Source organism: Salvelinus fontinalis, chromosome 9, assembly GCF_029448725.1.
Source record: "Salvelinus fontinalis isolate EN_2023a chromosome 9, ASM2944872v1, whole genome shotgun sequence".
Classification (NCBI taxonomy): domain Eukaryota; kingdom Metazoa; phylum Chordata; class Actinopteri; order Salmoniformes; family Salmonidae; genus Salvelinus; species Salvelinus fontinalis.
The window spans coordinates 56,417,654-56,441,588 of NC_074673.1; positions in this window are offsets into that span (position 1 = coordinate 56,417,654).

Consider the following 23,935-nt stretch of genomic DNA (forward strand, 5'->3'; position numbering starts at 1 on the left):
TCTCCTATTCTTCTCTGCAGATCTTCTCAAGCTCTGTCAGGTTGGATGGGGAGCGTTGCTGCACAGCTATTGCGGGTGTAGTGAAATGCTTGTGTTCCTGTTGGAGCTAAGAACACAAGCTATTCTCTACACCCACAATAACATCTGCTAAATATGTGTATGTGATCAATACAATTTGATTTGATTTTCAGGTATCTCCAAGAGATGTTCGATTGGGTTCAAGTCCGGGCTCTAGCTGGCCCACTCAAGGACATTCAGAGACTTGTCCTGAAGCCAATCCTGCGTTGTCTTGGCTGTGTGCTTAGGGTCGTTGTCCTGCTGGAAGGTGAACCTTCGCCCCAGTGTGAGGTCCTGAGCGCTCTGGAGCATGTTTTCATCAAGGATCTCTCTGTACTTTGCTCCGTTCATCTTTGCCTTGATCCTGACTAGCCTTTTGCCAAACTCCTGTCATGTGCCTTTTACTGAGGAATGGCTTCCGTCTGGCGACTCTACCATAAAGGCCTGATTGGTGGGGGGCTGCAGAGATGGTTGTAGGTTCTCTCATCTCCACAAAGGAACTCTAGAGCTCTTTCAGAGTGACCATCGGGTTCTTGGTCACCTCCCTGACCAAGGCCCTACTCCCCCGATTGCTCAGTTTGGTCGGGCAGCCAGCGCTAGGAAGAGTCTTGGTGGTTCCAAACTTCTTCCATTTAAGAATGATGGAGGCCACTGTGTTCTTGGGGAAATTCAATGCTGCAGAAATGTTTTGGTAACTTTCCCCAGATCTGTGCCTCGACACAATCCTGTCTCGGAGCTCTATAGACAATTCCTTCGACCTCATGGCTTGGTTTTTGCTCTGACATGCTCTGTCAACCGTGGGACCTTATATAGACAGGTGTCTACCTATCCAGATCATGTCCAATCAATTTGATTTACCACAGACTCCAATCAAGTTGTAGAAATATCTCAAGGATGCACCTGTTTCCATTTCGAGTTTCATAGCAAAGGGTCTGAATACTCATGTAAATAAGGTATTTCTGATGTTTTTTAAAATTATAAATGTGCAAACATTTCAAAAAAACTGTTTTCGCTTTGTCATTATGGGGTATTGTTTGTAGATTGTTTTATCCATTTTAAAATAAGGCTGTAACTTCAAGTGGTCTGAATCATTTCCGATGATCATTTCCGTAAGCTCCTTTTTCAGAAGTTCTCCTGAAAAGAGCAGGGCCCGGTTTCCCAAAAGCATCTTAAGGCTAAGTTCATATTTAGAACATTTGTAGGAGCCTCGTTAAATCTCCGAGCTGTTTCCCAAAACAATCTTTCCTAAAGTTGCACTTGAAAACGCCTGTATTTACCGGCTGCCTCAGACCACTTGTAAAACAGCTAAGTGCGTCATTAGATGCTATTTTGCCCTTCCGCGTCACTTTATACACGGAAGATCTCTGCTAAACACAGAATCAAGATGTTTATCTGTCTCTCTGTGACCTCCAAAATTTCAAAATGAAGTTGACAATAAACACAAAGTTGCCAATGTTTTTGAAATTGTTACAAACCGAGGATAAAAAAAATGCTTCAAATGAAGACTGAGATGACTGCATTATCAGATAAATACAGTATTGGCTACATGCCTATATCTTTCAGTCATATTGAAATCAATTTCATGTTAACTCAATCGAGTTCAATTTTGCTAATTGTAGGCTACTGTCTGTGTAATTTTTGCCTCAATATATTTCATGATATGTAACAACGTGTGTGCAATGATGTGACAAATCTTAATTTAGTGCATTTTTACAAGGTAATTATAGGCTAGGCCTAATTTATAACCATTAGAATCAGATGATGTGACAAATCTTAATTTAGTGCATTTTTATAAGGTAATTATAGGCTAGGCCTAATTTATAACCATTAGAATCCGATGATGTGACAAATCTTAATTTAGGGCATTTTTATAAGGTAATTATAGGGTGGGCCTAATGAATAAGCATTAGAATAAGCCGCCTCAGTATTTGCAGCCATATGTGATAATATCTCTCTAGAAGCTCATCCGTCCCCAGTATTGCAGAATAATTATAATGTTAAGCAAAGATTTGAATGGAGTAGGTTGATTCGAGAGTAGGGCTGCTTTTCTTTCGATCCTATCAGTATCGACACATTCCTCGACGACGCACAGATGCCATGTGGGTACACTAAACGACTTTCAAAATCATAACATCGCTGAGCCTCTCACCTTAAACGACCATCTTTCCTGTAGTTTTTTTTGTTTAGCCAATGTAGTGGTGCGCACACTAAATGATGTTTCATAGACAGGGGTCACACACAACAAGATTCTTCAGCTGGTTGTGAGGTTTCTCTATACCACGCTGTTTCGCGAAAACAATTATGTGATGATGTGATTAGATTGTTAACGTAGCTAGGAACGAGCTGTGGCTCAAAGCAGCCTCATAAACATTTTCAGTCAGACATTCACGCTTGCCGTAGGCCTACAGAGTTGAAATATCTAGCCAATACATTTTGAATTGAACAACATTGCTTGTGAACTTCAGAGCTAAAAGGCAAAAAGGCTGCTTAACAGCTTCTAACCCCAAGCCATGCTGAAGACTGTTGAACAGTTAATCAAATGGCTACCCAGGCTATTTGCCTTAACCCCCTTATTTTGTTCGTATTTATTCTTATTTTTGGCACTGACTCTCTTGCTCAGGATCGATGTACACTCACTGGACTCTACCCACACATTCTACACTGGCATTCTAACACACACACACATGCACATGGATGCCACACACACACACACACCTTCCTTCACTTCACAATCTATGCATAGTCACTCTACCCCTACCTACATGTACATATTACCTCAATTACCTTGACTAACCCGTACCCCTGCACATTTACTCAGTACCGGTACCCCTTGTTTATAGCCTCGTTATTGTTATTTAATTGTGTTACTATTTTTTCTTTAGTTTATTTAGCAAATTTTTCTTACTTTAAAAAAATCTTGCTTTGTTGGTTTAAAAGTACGCATTTCACAGTAAGGTCTACCACCTTTTGTATTTGGCGCATGTGACAAATATAATTGTATTTGATCCGAACTGAGATATAACGATTTGTCACTGGCTTTGGTTAAAGGCAAGTACAAACGCATATTAGTAGTAGTCATGGCTCCTGCTAAAGAGTCTACACACCGATGATCGTATCTACACATTCTGTGTGATGCGATACGTCCTAATCTTTGGCTGCATCTCTGGCAAGCTCTCACTGGATATCGCTTTTCACCATTCTCAAAACTTGTCGTTACACATCTCACAGTACAAGAGCATTGCAGATGTTGTGCTGTCAAAGACGGGATTGGTAGCCCTCAGATTGCATCTTGGACCTGCTCACATTAAACGAGCATCGTGATGGACGTGTGTCCCCCAAGTAGGCAACGACATGGATTTTGCCTCCGGTCACAAAAACTTGTCTGGGACAGCTAAAGCAGGGCCAAAATCATGTAGTGTACACCGGCTTTAGCGAACATTCTCTCTGCATGGTGTTTTGGGAAACGCACGCTACATTCGGCCGTTGTTGGAATGAAGCATCGTTAAAATACTCTTAAGCCAAAATTCTATCGGTAAACAGGGCCAAGGCTGGTTCTTGTGGTCACCTACTGTATCTGAGAAGGCCAGGAACTGTATGTAATATGGACTCTCAAACCATTCCAGAGTGGATCAACTCCATTTGATTTAGGCTTAAAAGGCTAAGGATGATTTTTAGGCGGGTCATTGAAGGTCCAGCTAAAACAATAAACTGGTGTATTTCATTTGACTTTTCCGAAGTTATCCAGCCTCTAAGCCTCCTCCAGTGCTGCTGTCTATATGTGGATCATGTCATTTGGAACATGCTGGCTGTGTAAATACACCCTTGACTACAGAGGGCTGCCCAGGCAGACCACCACAGAGGGAGGAGCAGTCTGCTATCAAGAGGCCTACAGTACCATTACCTGGGCCGAGCATGCCCCCTCAATGATCACTCTGCCTATTGAATTAATGATAGGAGCTGCTAAAGGAACCTTCAGAAGTCCATGTCAGAAAAACTGACTTTTTCCTTCAATGATGTTATATTTTTAAACTTAACTCAAAACTCCACCTAATTTACACGATAGTTTGATCTATGGAACAGCCGCATGTCAAAGTCAAGACCAGGGCAATGCTTTGAGTTTATGATGCAAAGTCCACGTGCTGTTGCTGTTTCCGTTCAAAACGTAAGCTTAGTAGCCTTGTCGGTCATATTCATAGAATTCTAATTCTATTTCTTTTGTCACATTCATTCATGGGCTGATTTGACCATATAATTACATGTAGGACCACGACTCCCAATGTGTCATTATTTTACCCCCAAATCTCACTCTGTTGAAGGTCTGCAGACATGTCTCTGTCCATCCAACATGATACAGAGGTAAAACCGAAGTACAGTAAACACTCGAGCCTAGCTCTTTCCTTTTTAGATCCTCCATCCATCCCTCCAGCAGCCCCTCCCGACCTCCCACCCTTTAGCAGTTCTGTTATATTAGTGGCCTCTCCAGTACCGGCTTCGATATGTATATTCATCCAAATCACAGGCCACGCTGCCAACTTTCTATTTTCTCCCAGGGTCAAAGTAGTTGCAGATGTGAGTCTCCCAGAGAATTAAAGGCTAGGCCGGGCTCCACGATTTTAAAACAGTGAGGGAGTGGCCCTTCCCTTCTGGGATCTGTGTGCTGGTGTTCTGGTCAGAGGAGTAGGCTAGCAGTACTTTAGTTGGTGCCTGGAGAGCAGAGGCAAAAAACATACACACACACAGACCACATATCACATGAGTAGGGTGTATCCCACCGCTTAGGCAAGGCGCACAGGAGCAAGCTGTGTCTGAGGGCAACAACTGTAACATCTGTAGCAGTTCTTTTTACAGTGTCTGAAGTAGAAATTGGGTAAATAGTAAACACTTGGTAACTATTTGAATTGAAATGGTATTTACTGTTTGAGATTTGGAACTTTGAAATCAACACAAACTGGAAATGAAGCTGAATTTCTGAGAGCGTCCCATTAATTTCATTCATTCATGGGGCGGCTGGGTAGCCTAGTGGTTAGAGCGTTGGGCTAGTAACAGAAAGGTTGGAAGTTCAAATCCCCGAGCTGACAAGGTACAAATCTGTCGTTCTGCCCCTGAACATTGTTCCTAGGCCGTCATTGAAAATAAGAATTTGTTCTTAACTGACTTGCCTAGTTAAGTGAAAATACAGTATACAGAATTTCAAAGGAACAGCATCCCTTCCAAAAATGAATTTGAATGCTGCAAACTTCCTGCAAATGATATAGTGTGCCACAAAATGTTGCCAAATGTTTGCCACAAGTGGTGAATCTGCAGCAAACCTTTGGCAACAATAATATTTATTGACACTAGAGGCAAACAGTTAGCATGAGTTTTTTTTCTGGCAGGCTATTCTCTCAGGATTCAACAAACCTGTGGCAACAAGTTCCAAGACCAGCAACTGTTGATGACCAATCAGGAGGTTTAGAAACATCTGTTGGAAAATGGAAACCAAGCTATCTAGCTAGCTACCTACCAAAGTTGTCCGGTGAGTGTCTAACTTATTAATTAAACTTCCTAATAAACATTTTATTAGCTAAATGATGCCTAGTTAGCAATGTCATGTATTATAGGATAGAGTGAAACACATTTTGTTGATACCAGTTTACCAATCTGTAGCGCCACTGACTGACTGGCTAGTGCTTAGCTAGCTAACATTAGCTATCATATTTTTGCACAATTCAACTGATAGCTAGCTAACTAATGATTTGCCTAAACACCTATATTTTTAGGTGAATACGTTGCTGTCTTTTAATACCAATATGAATATCAATATACTAGTGTCACCGTTCAGTAGCATGTTAGCTAGCACAACAGTGAAGGTAGCAACAATATGAGTTGATTTGACATCAAAGAAGCTCCGCAGGGTCTCTCTAAAAATTGCGGAGGGGGACGCGAATGCTACTGAATGATAGTGAAATGGCATTAATAAAACACTATAAAGAGTTTATATAATGTCTCATTATATACCTACTTGAAGGTTTGTGTCGAATTTGGATAGAGGTTTTAGGGCGGCGCTAAAGTGATCTTCACAGCTAAACTGCGGCTGTCATGGCTTTCGAGGGTCATGATGGCTCACAGTGATGACGCAAAAAATGTACTACTGATTGAATTAACTATTGATGAACTCACGAGAAATTAACTTTAGACTCACTATTGATAATGTCTTGAATAAATACCGTTAAATATATGAGTTACACAGGGTAGGGAACTTTATTTACAGAGGAGATGGATGTGATTCTGTACAAAGAGAGAGATGAAGGAATAAAATGTTACTTTAGATAGTGTTTATGAACAAAGCATGAGAATGATTAAAATGGCGCCGGAAGAAATGGCAGCAGTTTTATGGGCGCCCAACCAATTGTGCTATTATGTGTTTTTTTCCCGCATTATTTGTATTTGTATTTTGTATTTGTATTTTGTACATAATGTTTCTGCAACCATATCTTACGGCAAAAAAGAGCTTCTGGATATCAGGACAGCGATCACTCACCTCGGATTAGACAAAGAGTTTCTCTACAACAAGGAGGACGCACAGGACATTCGCCAAACACCCGACAGGGCCGACATCACCGTTATTTGCAAGAGGAAGCGACGCAGGTACAGAGGACAAAGAGCCGGATGCCTCGTCAGGACCTAGAGAAGGCTAGTGGGAAAGCTGCCGTTACCGCCAATACTACTCGCCAACGTGCAATCATTGGACAATAAATTAGACGAGGTACGATCACGAATATCCTACCAACGGGATATCAAAAACTGTAATATCCTATGTTTCACGGAATCGTGGCTGAATGACAACATGGATATTCAGCTAGAGGGATATACGCTGCACCGGCAGGATAGAACAGCACACTCAGGTAAGACGAGAGGTGGCGGTCTGTGCATATTTGTAAACAACAGCTGGTGCACGAAATCTAAGGAAGTCTCTAGATTTTTCTCGCCTGAAGTAGAGTATATTGTGATTAATTTCAGGCCACTACTTGGCTAGAGTGTTTTCAGCTATACTTTTCTTGGTTGTTTATTTACCACCACAAACAGATGCTGGCACTAAGACCGCACTCAGTCAGCTGTATAAGGAAATAAGCAAACAGGAAACCACTCACCCAGAGGCGGCGCTCCTAGTGGCCGGAGACTTTAATGCACGGAAACTTAAATCATTTCTACCGAATTTCTATGAACATTTTAAATGTGCAACCAGAGGGAAAAAAAATCAAGATCACCTGTACTCCACACACGGAGATGGGTACAAAGCTCTCCCTCAGCCCCCTTTTGGTAAAACCGACCACAACTCTATCCTCCTGATTCCTGCTTATAAGCGAAAATTAAAGCAGGAAGCACCAGTGACTCGGTCTATAAAAAAGTGATCAGATGAAGCAGATGCTAAACTACAGGACTGTTTTGCTTTGACAGACTGGAACATGTTCCCGGGATTCTTCCGATGGCATTGAGGAGTACACCACATCAGTCACTGACTTTATCAATAAGTGCATCGAGGACGTCGTCCCCACAGTGACTGTACGTACATACCCCAACCAGAAGCCATGGATACAGGCAACATTCGCTCTGAGCTAAAGGGAAGAGCTGCCGCTTTCAAGGTGCGGGACTCTAACCCGGAAGCTTACAAGAAATCCTGCGGTGCCCTGCGACGGACCATCAAACAGGCAAAGCGTCAATACAGGGCTAAGATTGAATCATACTACACCGGCTCCGACGCTCGTCTTATGTGGCAGGGCTTGCAAACTATTACAGACTACAAAGGGAAGCACAGCCGCGAGCTGCCCAGTGACACGAGCCTACCAGACGAGCTAAATCCCTTCTATGCTCGCTTCGACGCAAGCAACACTGAAGCATTCTGTACCTTACGGACTCTGCCCTGGATTACCAACCTCTGACCTGTTGTTTGCCTGCCCCCTGTTTTGTAAATAAACTTCTGTGATTCAAACTGTCTGCTTCTGGGTCTTATTCTGAGTTCTGATTGTACGAACTGGCCATGACTGATCCAGCAGACTCGGACCAGTTCCCCATTGCTGTCTCCTCCCAAGGAGCCACCATTGGGAGACACGAGTAGTTACTTCGTGGTCTTATGGAAGGATCCCAGATCTTGGCAGAATGCCATGACCGTGCCTTGAATACATTGCTGGAGCAATTCCGCGGATTGTGTCTAAGGCAGCCAGCCAGGACAATAACCTCTCAGCCCCTCAATAACCCCGCTGTCAGCAACGCGTCTCTCCAGGCCACCCTGGCTTCCCGAGAACCCTGCTTACCTCCTCCGGAATGCTTTTATGGAGAGTCAGGAACCTGTGGGGCATTTCTCTCCCAATGTTCATCTTCGAGGTGCAGCCCTCGTCCTTTCACTTGGACCTCCCGAAGATGGCATACCTCATAACGCTGATGTACAGGAGGGCCCTCGCCTGGGCTATGGCGGTGTGGGAACAACAATCTGCCGTGTGCTTCAGTCTGGAGGAGTTTGTGGCTGAGGTGAAAAAGGTTTTCGATTCTCCGTTGTCCGAGATAGCCTGCCCAGAAGTTACACTAGCTTTGTCAAGACTGTGTGACAGGCTATGCTGTTGATTTGACATGTTGATCCGGTTCGTGTTCGTCTATCTTGACAACATTCTCGTCTTTTCCCGCTCGGCTCAAGAACACGTTCTCCACGTCCAACAAGTCCCCCAGCGTCTCCTGGAGAACCAGCTTTTTGTGAAAGCAGAAAAATGTAAATCCCATTTATCCACCACTTTCTTCCTTGGTTACATCATCGCTGCTGGTAATGTGCAGATGGATCCTGGAAAGGTGAGAGAGGTGGTGGATTGGCCCCAACCATCGTCCAGGGTATAGCTGCAACGCTTCCTGGGATTTGCCAATTTCTATCGGCAATTTATCTGGGGTTACAGCACCCTGACTTCCCCCGTTTCAGCACTCAACTCTCCCAAGGTCCCGCTCATGTGATCCCTAGCTGCTGACCGGGCGTTCCTGGACCTTAAACAAAGCTTCAGCACAGCTCCCATATTGATCCATCAGGACCCGTCCCGTCAGTTCATGGTGGAGGTTGACACTTCGGATGTCGGAGTGAGGGTTGTCCTGTCCCAGCGTTCTGCCCTGGACCTTAAGCTGCCTCCCTGCACCTTCTTCTCCCATTGTCTTAACGCCACAGAGAGGAATTACGATGTGGGAAATGGAGAACTACTCTTGATGGAGTAGTGGAGGCAAAGGTTAGAGGGGGCGGAACATCCATTCATTGTGTGGACGGATCACAAGAAGCTCGAATATCTCCGCACCGCCAAGTGTCTCAACTCCAGTCAAGCTCGATGAGTCTTGCATTTCACTCGGTTCAACTTTACCATCTCCTACTGTCCGGGGTCCAATAATGTTAAGCCCGATGCACTTTCACGCTGCTACACCCTTGGACCCCGAGACCATCCTTCCTTAGCCAGGGGGCCTGGAATGGGTTCATTCCTCGAGGCTGGTCTGTCACCCTGGCTCCCCTCGGACCCTGGCTTTTGTTCGACAACGCTTTTGGTGGTCCACCATGGTCCCTGACGTCTTCGTGGCTGCCTGCACTGTCTGTGCTCAGAATAAGAGCTCTGGCTGGCCTCCTTCAACCACTTACTGTCCCTCACTGGCCCTGGTCACATATAGCGCTGGAATTTGTCACTGGTCTCACTCCGTCTGATGACAACACCACTATCCTTATGGTGGTGGACAGGTTTCAAAGCCGCCCATTTCATTCCAATCCATGGACTTCCGGTGCACATGGTCTCCGACCGTGGTCCTCAGTTCTCGTCCCGGTGGTTCTGGAAGGCATTCTGCACACTCATTGGGTCGTCGACCAGCCTGTCATCCGGGATTCACCCCCAGTCTAACGGCCAGTCAGAGTGAGTCAAACAGGACCTGGAGACGACTCGTCGTTGCCTCGTCTCCACCAACCCCAAAACCTTGAGCCAGCAACTTGTGTGGGTGGGATACGCCCGCAACACCCTCCCCTGCTCAGCCACTGGTCTCTCGCCTTTCAAGTGTTCAAGAGGTCAGCATACCCTCTGCCCAGATGTTCATCCGCCGCGGTCGTTGTACCTGGAAGAGAGCCCGGTCTGCTCTTCTCAAGACCACCTCCGGGTATCGATGACAGGCGGACTGCCACCGGATCCTGGCTCTCCGTTATCATCTCGGGCAGAGGGTATGGCTGTCCAGTTGGGATTTGCCCCTCCGGGTGGAGTCCCACAAACCTTCCTCCCGTTTAAATCGTCCCTTTCCCCATCTCTAAGATTCTTAGCCCCTCTGCTGTTCATCTTCTGATGCCCCGCACTCTCCATATACATCCCACTTTCCATGTATCTAGAATTAATCCTCTGTCTCATAGCCCTTTGTCTCCTGTTTCCAGGCCCACCCCTCTCCCCTGATTTGCCTCAAACATAACGTTTTGTATTCAGGACATAAAGTTAATTTATTTGCCACATTTTTTGCATGTTTTAGAATATTTGTATTCTGTACAGGCCTTCATCTTTTCAATGTCATTTAGGTTAGTATTGTGGAGTAACTCCAATGTTGCTTATCCATCCTCTGTTTTCTCCTATCACATCCATGAAACTCTGTAACTAATCAAATCAAATCAAGTTTATTTTATATAGCCCTTCGTACATCAGCTAATATCTCGAAGTGCTGTACAGAAACCCAGCCTAAAACCCCAAACAGCAAACAATGCAAGTGTAGAAGCACGGCGGCTAGGAAAAACTCCCTAGAAAGGCTCAAACCTAGGAAGAAACCTAGAGAGGAACTAGGCTATGAGGGGTTGCCAGTCCTCTTCTGGCTGTGCCGGGTGGAGATTATAACAGAACATCGCCAAGATGTTCAAATGTTCATAAATGACCAGCATGGTTAAATAATAATCAGGAGTAAATGTCATTTGGCTTTTCATAGCCGATCATTAAGAGTATCTCTACCGCTCCTGCGGTCTCTAGAGAGTTGAAAACAGCAGGTCTGGGACAGGTAGCACATCCGGTGGACAGGTCAGGGTTCCATAGTCACCATTGATGGTGAAATCCCTGAGCGGTTTCCTTCCTCTCCGGCAACTGAGTTAGGAAGGACACCTATATCTTTGTAGTGACTGGTTGTATTGATACACCATCCAAAGTGTAATGAATAATTTCACCATGCTCAAAGGGATTTTCATTGTCTGCATTTAAATAATTTTTACCCATCTCTCAATAGGTGCCCTTCTTTGCGAGGCATTGGAAAACCTCCCTGGCCTTTGTGGTTGAATCTGTGTCTGAAATTCACTGCTCGACTGTGGGACCTTGCAAGATAATTGTATGTTTGAGAGGAGGTAGGGATTCAAAAATGATTGCACACAGAGTGAGTCCATGCAACTTATTATGTGACTTGTTAAGTACATTTTTAATTGTGAACTTATTTAGGCTTGCCATAACAAAGGGATTGAATACTTATTGACTTACTTATTCATTTTTTATTAATTACACAACATCTCAATTGTATACATTTTAAATTCAGGCTGTAACACCACAAAATGTGGAAATACTGTGTGAATGAGTGTGAATACTTTCTGAAGGCACTGCACAGTATATGTGTGTAGATGTGTACATAATAATGTGTGTGGGAGGGTGATGGGTGGATCATGAAAAATACAAATTACTCACAGCAGCAGATGTAAGTATGCATTTGGGAGGATATTTCTTTGAAGAGTCGTACATGGAGACATACAGCCATGCCTTCTCATACAACCTAAATTACTGGGGACTCTACAACCTACAGTAGTCTAACCCTCCCTCTTCATAATTTGCGTTAGTGCTGGGCTAGTGAGAAGATTTGTACTCCCAGGGTTACGCCTGCCAGAAATGGATTGAAAAACACTTAAAACACCTAGTAATAGCCGTATCCCTTTTCCTGCAGTCGAATGACTAAATCGCCCTCTAGTAGGCTCATGGTTGTAACCTTATTCATATTTTTCATAATTTCATAATTAATAAACCCTTTATGAACCATGTGTGTGAGGTGTATGCTTTTGTTTCAAAGTAGATTTGTTTAAGACTACATTTATATGTTGGTCATTTAGCAGACGCTCTCATCCAGTGACTTACAATAGTGAGTGCATACATTTTCAGACTTTCTTCCCCCATACTGGTCCCTCCTGGGAATACAAACCCACAACCCCGGTGTTGCAAGTGTCATGCTCTACCAACTGAGCCACAAGAGCCTACCAAGAAACACTCTGTGTGACCCTTATTTAGCCCACTGCAGTAAAATGTTTGAAGGCCCTATACGTCTCTGCACTACCTTGCAAAACCTGCACACGCAAGCATCCATTTCTCACCTGCTACAGGTGTGCACTGATCACATGTCAGTTTAGTTTTTGTGTTCAGGCTCCAACCAACTGCTGGAGGCGCTGGAAGCCAACACGATTGTAAGCCAACATGATTGTTTCTTGCTTGAGCTTTGTTTTGTCTCCCCCGAGTGGTGGCTGTATGTATTGCATTAGTATGATTATTCATGTTTTTGTGGCAATGTTTTTTATTGTACAAATGATGGCACAAATCGGACACAGTCACAAAATATCACCCCCACATCTCTCTACGTCCAACCCATGACAACCCTTCCCATGATATATTCGGGGGAAAGAGAACAGGCTAGACATGCATCATACACATTCAATTAACAGTGAATTATTGTAATTATTATAAAAACTAGTCTAATAATAATCTTCTTCCTTGTAGGGCATGTCATACACCAACACCTCTCCACTGGTTTTCCCCACACTTGCTAAAGAGGTGAGGCATTGCAAACATGTTTCAGGGTTGAGTGCTGTACCATGTACAGTGTACCAGTGTTCAGGTCATTTGCATGCCGTGCCTAACATCCACTGTTGTGTTTTCAGTGTATGCTGGATACCAATCCCATTCGTGTGGCAGCGCCAGCCAACAACGGGGACAGTTATGTGTTGGACATGACCACGTCTGCAGTGGCACTGGGCAAGGTAAACTGGACTAGACTGACTGGCTGTTCACATTCATCTTGTGTCACTGTTAACCTGTTTAGCCCGAATGGAAGTCAGAGATAGCCATTGATATAATGGCAAAGATAGCCTATTATATTGACAAGATAGTCAAGTGACTGCTCTAACAATGGAAATACATATCCTGAAAGATGGAAGGCAGGTGGAAGGAGTCGAGATCAGGTGGGACCATTCTAGCCAATGAGAGGGCAGATACGTGATTGAACAACAGGCCATAGAGATAGATAGAGGACACATCTTTGTATCTGTACCATTATAGCGTCTTTGATAGCTGACGCATCTCCATTTGAAAGTTGTCAATTTTCTTCTTCTTCATTGGTTGATTGCTTCCAACTCAAAGCAATCCCCACCCAGTTGACTACTTTAAACTGGTGGAAGCCCTCAATGGCAATGTCCATGCTAAAACGGGTTATATCCTTGATGAGTCCTCTGTCTATCTTTATGACAACAGGCACAACTCCGATATTTGTTTTTGTATTCTTTTTGTTGTTGTATTGTTTCTATATCATTGTATTTAACATGTGTGTGACTGTATCAGTGTTCTGTTACTTGTCATGTTTTGTGTTTTTGTGGACCCCATGAAGAGTTGCTTCTGCAAAAGCTAATGGGGATACAAATGAACAAATAATAATAAAAATAAAAAATTTTCAAAGTTGCCAAAATGCCACGTGCGTCCACTTATGTCAGTGCATTCATAATAACCTAACCATTATGGAACTTCTATTCAATCAAATAAGCCTTACGTATGTGACAAAACAAGCAAGTATAGTGTAGAGAATCATTGTAGAAAACCGAAAGTGAAATACACAAAAACGAAACTTGGAATTCTGTATTTTGAAAACTTAAAGTGCTGACAAGCAAAACATGTCAACAATGGAATAATGAAACAAATACCGACATATATTTTTGGGGTGGAGTTTTCCTTTAAGAACCGGAAGCATAGAATTGTGCCCATAGAACAGATCTACTACTTCTTAGACTTTCTTTCAATGAGAAGGACAGAACTATAACACACATTTCAATGGGAATTTGGACGGGTCGCCCAAAAAGTTTTGTCTTCCCCATTCACCCTCTGAATGGCACACATACACAATCCACGTCTCAATTGTCTCAATGCTTAAACATCTTTCTTTAACCTGCCTCCTCTGCTTCATCTATCAAATCAAATGTTATTTCTCACATGTGCTTAGAGCTGCCTGCCCTGTTGCCCACATGCGCTAGCTATTCAGTCCTCAGCCCTAGTCGGCACCCAGTCCCTAGATCCAGTCCCTAGATCCTCAGTCTCCAGCTGTACTAGGTCTGCTGTCTCCACCACAGACAACAGCAAGAAGGGCATAAAGGTAGAGACAACAATACATCACACGAAGCAGCCACAAGTAAGAGTGTCCATGATTGAGTATTTAAATGTAGAGACGGAGATAAAACTGTCCAGTTTGCGTGTTTTTTAAATTACACGTTCTAGTCGCTAGCTGCAGCGAACTGAAAAGAGGAGCGACCAAGGGATGTGTGTGCTTTGGGGACTTTTAACAGAATGCTACTGGCAGAATAGGTGTTGTATGTGGAGGATGAGGGTTGCAGTAGGTATCTCAGATAGGGGTGAGTGAGGCCTAACAGGGTTTTATGAATAAGCATCAACTAATGGCTCTTGCGTCGGGTATACAGAGATGGCCAGTTTGTTTTGGAGGTGTTCAGAACAAGGTTAAGGGGAGTGAAAGCTTGTTGGACATTAAGAACACTTTGTTATAGAGCGTTGATCACAAAATCTGGGGAGGGGCCAGCTGAGTAAGAGACTGTATCATCTGCATAATGAGAGAGCTTCCTACTGCCTGAGCTATGTTGTTGGTGTAAAATTGAGAAGAGTGTGGGGCCTAAGATTGAGCTTTGGGATACTCCCTTGGTGACAGGCAGTGGCTGGAACTGCAGATGTTCTGACTTTATACTCTGCACTCTTTGAGAGAGTTAGTTACTGTAGCAAAGCAGGCCAAAGACCCTTCAGAGACACCAATACTACGTAGCCGATCCACAAGAATGGAATGGTCTACCATATCAAAAGCTTTGGCCAAGTCAATAAAAATAGCAACACAACGTTGTTTAGATTCAAGGGCAATGGGGACATCATTTAGGACCTTAAAGGTTGCATACCAGAGAGAATACTATAGACATCAAGAAAGCCAGTCAGTTGATGAAGTGTTCCAACACTTTTGATAAACAGGGCAAGATCAAAATTGGCCTATAACAGTTAGGATAAGCTTGATCTCCCCTTTTAAATAATGGACGCACCACGGCTGCCTTCCAAGCACTGGGAACCTCCCCAGAGAGGAGAGACAGGTTAAAAAGGTCAGAGATAGGCTTGGCGATGATAGGGGCTGCAACCTTAAACTTGACCCCCAAAAACATTTGGGTCAGATGGTTTAGATCCTTTCTTCTTTAACTTCTCTGCGCTACGGATCCCTTTTACGAGATCATTTTCCTAAACAACCGCTAGAATTGCAGGGCGCCAAATGCATAAATATTACTAAAAATATTTATAATCATGCAATCACAAGTGAAATATACCAAAACACAGCTTAGTGTGTTGTTAATCCACCTATCGTGTCAGATTTTGAAAATATGCTTTACAGCGAAAGCAATCCAAGCTTTTGTGAGTGTATCAATCAATGCTAGAACAGCTAGCCCCAAATTAGCATGGTCACGAAAGTCAGAAAAGCAATAAAATTAATCGCTTACCTTTGATAATCTTCGGATGTTTGCACTCACGAGACTCCCAGTTACACAATAAATGTTATTTTTGTTCGATAAATATTCCTTTTATAACAAAAAAACGCCATTTGGGTTGCGCGTTATGTTCAGAAAATAGTATCATACGTTTTCATAACTGTGACCTTAATTGCCTACCAGTAAGCTGTTAGTGTCTTAATTAACAACCGTTCCATAGGTGAATGTTCATTAATTGTTTATGGTTCATTGAACAAGCATGGGAAACAATGTTAAAACCTTTTACAATGAAGATCTGCGAAGTTATTTGGATTTTTAAGAATTATTTTTGAAAGACAGGGTCCTGAAAAAGTGACTTTTCTTTTCTTGCTGAGTTTACGTGTTCGTGAGTCTCACCTTTCCACAGAGGGAAAGTGTGTAGCCCAAACAATTTGGATGCTACAGACGATTTTGTGAGAAGACTGATTTTCGGGATATCTCAGGGTCTGAAACACAGCTCTAGCTCTGTCACCGCAGATGCGGAAGTGCGACATCGTCGAATGTGGTGGATTGAGATGCAGCCAATGCAAAAACACATCTCTAAGCTTAAACTGACAGATTCTTATGGGATTTTTTATGATTTTGATAATTAGATTTCCGCGGGTGCGTGGATATCAACTCGTTATTAATGCAATTCGTTTGAGACACAGTCAATCCAACTATTCAGATTCCAGAGCCATGCACTCCCTATTGGTCACTACGCTTTTAACAAATCAATAGGGAAATGCTTTCCTGGTCGCCACCCAAGAGTGAAATGGAGGTTTCCATCCCCCTCTGGAGAATGTGACTGTCACGATCGTCGTTAGGTGAAAGAGAGGACCAAGGCGCAGCGTGATATAAATACATATTTTTAATAGAAGAAGAAACGAACACTAATACAAACTAGACAAAACAACAAACGACCGTGAAGCTATCAAACGAAAGTGCAGACACAAGCAACTAACGTCAAGACATAGACAATTACCCACAACCTACCTAATGCCTATGGCTGCCTAAATATGGCTCTCAATCAGAGACAACGATAGACAGCTGTCTCTAATTGAGAACCAATCCAGGCAACCATAGACTTACATAAACACCTACACTGAACACAACCCCATGAACTCTACAAAACCCCCTAGACAATACACACACCCTAGACTAGACAAAAAACACACAAACATCCCCCATGTCACGCCCTGACCTAACTAAAATAATAAAGAAAACAAAGATAACTAAGTCCAGGGCGTGACAGTGACAGGATAGGTTTGTTTACTGATGACGACTTATGGTCAACACTTTTGGTAAAAAAATGTGTTTTAAAACTGGAACACACAGTTCAAAACGTTTCATTCGTCCATTTCCACTCTGTTTTTCCCAGAACATGCGGTAATTCACAGAAACACTCATTTCGAAAGTGGGAACCCCCGTTTCCTACAGCCGATAGGAAAAGTCAGTCGGGAAACGGGTCCAGGTCGCTGGCGAGGGACAGACAGTGATCGCTGCAAACAATCCGTCCCTACTCCAAAACCAGCTACACGTCAACACAAAGGAACATCAACAGAAACTCAGCTTAAGACACCCAAGGTGAAATGCGTCGCATAGCTTCTTAATTCTTCATGATGACCCATGAAAAAATGTCACTGAGCTGTTTGCTAAAAGTGGGAAAGATAGAACTTCCTATAGGTCAAACAGCTGAGGTGAATTGTAGAATCAGAGCCTGGCATGAGGGAGGAATAATGATGTTCAAGCCAGCCATTGCCCAGAAGGTTTGGAGCTGTTTACAAGCCTCGTGGATGTGCCCTGTGGAGCCTCGAAGGTGGTAAATATTCCAATTCAGAATTCCACACAACATGACATTTACCTCTCTAAGAGAACAGTGTCATCACAGCACCTGACTGTCAGAAGAAGCATGTTCATCACTCTAGTGATGCTTTCCAATGCTCCACTCAGCTTCACCATGGTGAGCAGAGAAAAGAGAATCACACACCAGTTGGGTCAAGAGAAAAATGGCACCCACCTGTTGGCTTAGAACATCTACAGGAAGAGGAATAGAAAATAGTCAGAAGAATGCTGCATCAAGAATCTGATGTGTTCGCACAGGAAGATGGAGATATCGGCTGCATTCCGAACCTTGAGCTCAAATTCAACTTCAAGGATCACAAGCCTGTCCAGAAAAATTACAACTCCATTCCGAAACCTCTACAAAGAGGTGAAAGAATATGTCCAAAACCTACTGGAGAGAGGCTGGATCAAGAAATCCACATCTCCATATTCATCCCCGGTGGTCTGCGTGCGCAAGAAGGAAAGCAGCCTGAGATTATATGTCGACTTCAGGGAGCTGAATCTGTTGCCACGGATACAAGACCTGCTGGATAACCTAGGGGGATACACATGGTTCTCGATACTCGACCAAGGCTACTACAGGTCGTTCATCCAAGATTTCTCCAGGATGGCCAAACCCCTATTTGAGCTGCTACAAAGTCCATCAGAAGAAAAGGGGAAAACTGCCAAGCCCCAATCAACCAGAGGAAAAACCCAGGCCGAAAATGTTAACAATGGACAATGGCATGCCAAGACATCAGTCCAGTGGACGGGTGTACACAGAGCCATTGTAGCCAAGTTGGTGGACATGCTAACCAATCTACCCATACTAGCATACCCAGACTGTGACTTTTGTGCTACACACTGACGCTTCCAATGAGGGTCTAGGGGCTGTCCTTTACCAACATCAGAATGGGTGACTGGCTACGTGTAATCGGGTATGGGCCCAGAATGCTAACTCTAGCAGAGAAAAACTACCACCTCCACTATGGCAAACTTGAATTTTTAGCACTTAAATGGGCGATCTGTGACACATTTAGAGACTATCTATACCATGTATCCACCTTTACCGTATACACAGACAACAACCCTTTGACCTATGTTCTGAGCACAGCTACACTCAATGCAGTAGGTCACCGCTGGGTCGGGGAGTTGGCCGACTTCCACTTCGACCTGAAATACAGGCCTGGGAAAATGAATGCAGACGCTGACACACTGTCTTGTCCTGTCGTTCTTCACAACCACGTGGGTGAATACACAGAATCTATGCCACCAGAAGTCATCTCAGCGGTTTGGCAAGGATTCAGAGCAGTGAAAAATGAGGATGTTCCATGGCTGGCTGTGCTGCAAGTCAACTACAGAGAGGGTGGTGTGTCACCTGAAGGCGTGCCTGCCATCACACCAGAGGATATCAAGGCTGCACAGCACGAGGATGCTGCAATCAGAGAAATCATCTCGCTGAAAAACAAAAAAATGGAATCTAAATGAGAACGAGAACAAGCTCATGGGACCAGACCTACTCTTCAACCTCGAACCAGTAACAGTGACAAGAACTCATTAAACATTCGCAGAGATGTGTGCAACAAAGATGCAACACTCATATACAAAATTGCTTCTCAAAACAGTCAAAAGTCCTCAGCGAAAGGGAAGAAGTACTACGACAAAGGTGTCAAAGGTGCAACTCTACAGCCAGGTGATCGAGTCATTGTGAGGAACCTATCGGAAAGAGGTGGCCCTGGGAAGGTGGCCCTCTCTGTGCTTACTGGGAGAAGACAGTACACAGAGTTGTGGAGAGAAGTAAAGAGGGTCCAGTGTATAAGATCCAGTCTGGAGACAAAGCTCTTTGTGTGCTGCACCGGAACCTCCTGTTACCTGTAAATGACTTGCCAGTGCATCAAGACACTCCAACCAAACCTGTGAAAAGAACAACAGCACGACAAAAACAGACAACAAACAGTAACCTGATTGACCAAGAATCTGACAGTTCAGATGAAGAGGAAAGCTACTATATTTACCAGCATAGTCCTCGGGTCCATCAGAGCAATGTCAGACCACAACCAAGTCAACCACGGCAAGCTACTGCTCAGGAGTTCAGACCTACAGTGGCACAGGAAATAGAACAGATCCAGCAACAGCCGGAAGGACCTGAACAGCATGGAGTGGAGGATGAAGTGCAGGAGGAACTCCAACACGTTGTGATAGTACAGTGGCAAGAGGCAATGGAAAGACTTACCTGTGAGAAGGTCCACATGCACTGGAAGGCCCAGAGAAATGTTTAGCTATGACAGTCTGGGACACCCGTCATACCAGTCACGGAGACAAGAAGCAAATGCAGTTGTGCTCAATTCTTCCATGGTGCCTGGAAACATGATGACTTATCCAGTTTTACAAGGAGGTTGCTGGCACGAAGGAACACCGCTTGTCTGGACATGCTAGACACTGACTAGAAATTGACTTGACTATAGACTGACAAACAAATAGATGTCAGGAGTCATCCAAAAGAGGAGGGGAGAGTGTAATGGGTTGAAAACAAAGTCACTAAAATCAGACACCCCTTTATATTAAAAAAACGAATTTGTTTCTGTATTTGTCTTAATTATTCGAAATTGTATATTCTACATGCTTTAGCGTTAGTAGTCCATCAGGCCAATAGACGGCGCTGTTGCACTTTGGTAGTACGAGAAACAGCAAGTTCTGGCCAAGCATGCGCACCATTCTTCAGAAAAAAGAAAGCGGCAGAACTTTGCAGAAGTTTCGTGTCCGTTCTCTTTACTATTACAAGTATGTAACAGAACTTCAAAACTTTATAATATCGAAAGAATATGTAATAAAATGCTATTTAACAGCTTATTCAAGGTATCATCGCGTTAGGAAAGGTTTTGTGTTGGTTTTGTGTCGAACTGAGTGAGAGAAGTACGTGACTTACAATGAGCGGGAGTACATGTTAGCTTGATGCTTGCTGAGGTAAAAACGATTTACAAGTCACAGAGACTGTTTACTGAGTAGTTTACTTGCACTGGATCTTGACTAAGAGATTTTATAAAGAATACGGTTTTAAGGATTACTGAGTTCGTTTGACATTTTATTGGTTTTGTGTAAATTTGGGCTCACGAGCTGGTAAACTGGCTACGCACACTCAGTCTGGAGCGTGGACTTTTAGTGTAGAAGTGCGGGTGCATGAGAGAGAGACGATTTTATGGTGCTACTATCCTAAGCTGAATCTATTGTTGTTAGTTTTCTATATTGTTAGCGGTATATAGAAAAACATTCAGTTGTTTTTTTTCATATATAAGTGTTTTTATTGTATGAATGTGAAATACATTTAGGTTTTCGTGTGAAATCAAATAGTAAGACCGGGTTATTTGTGGAACATTTTTAATTCTGCTTTAGGTAAAGTGCATTTATGTTGTAGAAAAAAAAAAACGTTCTTCAGAATTAAGAAAGCGGCAGAACTTTGCAGAAGTAAACTTGTGTCCATTCTTTTTACTATTACAGGCCACCTCAGCTACAGACTGAGGCCGGTAACATACATACTACTCTCTGTAGCGCCTTGTGGTCGGATGCCAAGCATTTGCCTTACCAAGCGGCGATGCAGCCAATCAAGATGCTCTCAATAGTGGAGCTGTAGAACCTTTTGGTGTTCCTCTTGTGGGATGATGGTGTTGATGTGAGCCATGTCAAGCCTTTCAAAGCATTTCATAGCCACACATTTGAGTGCTACAGGGTGATAGTCATTCAGACAGGTTACTTTGGCATTCTTGGGCACAGGGACTATGGTGGTTTGCTTGAAACACGTGAGTATAACAGACTGGGCCAGGGAGAAGTTGAAAATATCAGTGAAGACATTTGCCAGCTGGTCAGCGCATGCTCTGTGAACCTGTCCTGGTAATCCTGTTAACCTGTTCAAAGGTCTTGCATGGGTTACGGAGAGCAAGATCACAGTCGGACGGAAAGCCGGTCATCTTATGCATGGTTCAGTGTTGCTTGCCTCGAAGCGAGCATAGTAGGTATTGTAAGCTCGCGTCACTGGGCAAGTTGCGGCTGGGTTCCCCTTTGTAAACTGTGATACTTTGCAAGCCCTGCAACATCTGACGAGCATCTGAGCTGGCATAGTAGGATTTGATCCTAGTCTTGGCATTTTGACTGTTTTATGACTCAGAGGTTGTAGAAGGATTTCTTATCAGCATCCCGATTAGTGTCCCGCTCCTTGGAAGCGGCAGCTCTAGCCTTTAGCTCAGTGCGGATGGAGGGGGACGTCATCGATGCGCTAATTAATGAAGCCGGGTGACTGATGTGGTAAACTCCTCAATATTATCGGATGAATCCTGGAACATATTCCAGCCAGTGCCAGCGAAACAGTCCTGTAGCTTACCATCCCACTTCATCGGACCACTTCCTGTTTGAGTTTTTGCTTGTAATCAGGAATCAGGAGGACAGAGTTATGGTCAGATTAGCAAGGGAGATCTTTGTATGCATCTCTGTGTGGGGAGTATAGGCGATCTAGAGTAGTTTCACCTCTAGTTGCACAGGTGACATGCTGGTAAAAAATAGGTAAGACTGATTTTAGTTTCCCCACATTAAAATCACCAGCCTCTAGGAGCATGGCCCCTGGATGTGCATTTTCTTGTTAGCTTATGGCCCTATACAGCTCGTGGAATGACGTCTTAGTGCCAGCATCGGTTTGTGTTGGGAAATATACCGCTCTGAAAAATATAGATAAACCCGCTTGGTAAATCATATGGTCTGCAACTTTTCATGAGGTATTCTAACTCAGGCGAGCAAAACCTTGAGACTTGCTTAACATTAAAGATCACTTACCAGCTGTTGTTAACTAAGAGACACACACCTCCCCGTTAACCTTACCCAACTCTGCCTTTCGGTCTATATGTATATTATCGATGTCCTTGTTCAGCCACGACTCTGAGAAACATAGGATATTACAGTTCTTCAGGTCTTATCGATAGGATAGTCTCAAACGGAGCTTGTTCAGTATGTTTTCTAGTGATGGTATGTTCACCAATAGAACGGAGGGTAGAGGCGCTTTATTTAATCACGGACGTCGTCTCAACAGGTTGCCCGCTCGTTGGCCTATCTTGCGCCATCTCTTCCTTTTTAGAGTCCCAGCGATTAGGCCTGCTCCTGAATCAGCAGTACGTCCAAAGCTGCCGACTCGTGGAAGTAGAAAATCTTAATCCAAATCAAGGTTAGTGATCGCTGTTCTGATGTCCAGAAGCTGTTTTCAGTCATAGGAAATTGATGTAGTGTAAAGTGTAAAGAAAACAACCATATAAAATAGTTATTGTTATTATTGGTCAGGAGCCCATAAGACGGCAGCCATTCACAGCAGGGCTTTCTAGCCCCTACAGAAAAACGACAATGTTAAGCACCCTGTGGGGTACTTAGAAGTAGAAACACGACTTGACTATTGGGAAGGAGATGCTTGCTTTGGTACTTCAAGGTTCATGCGTCTTCCATAGCCCTCGTGGTCTATACTGCTCATGACACTCGTTTTCCTGCGAAAGATGAGCTCCACGAATCGCTACCTTCTTCGCCGGAGTCTCATATTGCAGGAGTTTCCACTTGAAAGCAGACATGTTCGTGGTAAGGACACCTAGGTTGCTGATTGTCTTTTAAGGGTGGGCAGTCAATACACTTTGTGTTTTGTCTTTACCAAGTGTGTGGCCCTGGCTCACATTTTGCTGTATTGGAGACAAGTTTTGTTTTGGTTCGTCCCAAGGGTATCATGTTTTAAGGTATGACCCAGGTGCAGACAGTGTTCAAGAAACACAGGTTTATTCCTTAAACATGGGCAGGCAAACGATAGGTCAAGGCAGGCAGAGGTCAATAATCTTGAGAGGGTGTAAGGTACGGGCTCAGGGTCAGGTCAGGCAGAGGTCGGTAATCCAGAGTAGTGGGGAAAAGGTTAGGACGACAGGCAGGCTCAGGGTCAGAGCAGGCAGAGGTCGGTAATCCAGAGTAGTGGGGAAAAGGTTAGGACGACAGGCAGGCTCAGGGTCAGAGCAGGCAGAGGTCGGTAATCCAGAGTAGTGGGGAAAAGGTTAGGACGACAGGCAGGCTCAGGGTCAGAGCAGAGAGATGTCGGTAATCCAGAGTAGTGGGGAAAAGGTACAGGACGACAGGCAGGCTCAGGGTCAGAGCAGGCAGAGGTCGGTAATCCAGAGTAGTGGGGAAAAGGTTAGGACGACAGGCAGGCTCAGGGTCAGAGCAGGCAGAGGTCGGTAATCCAGAGTAGTGGGGAAAAGGTTAGGACGA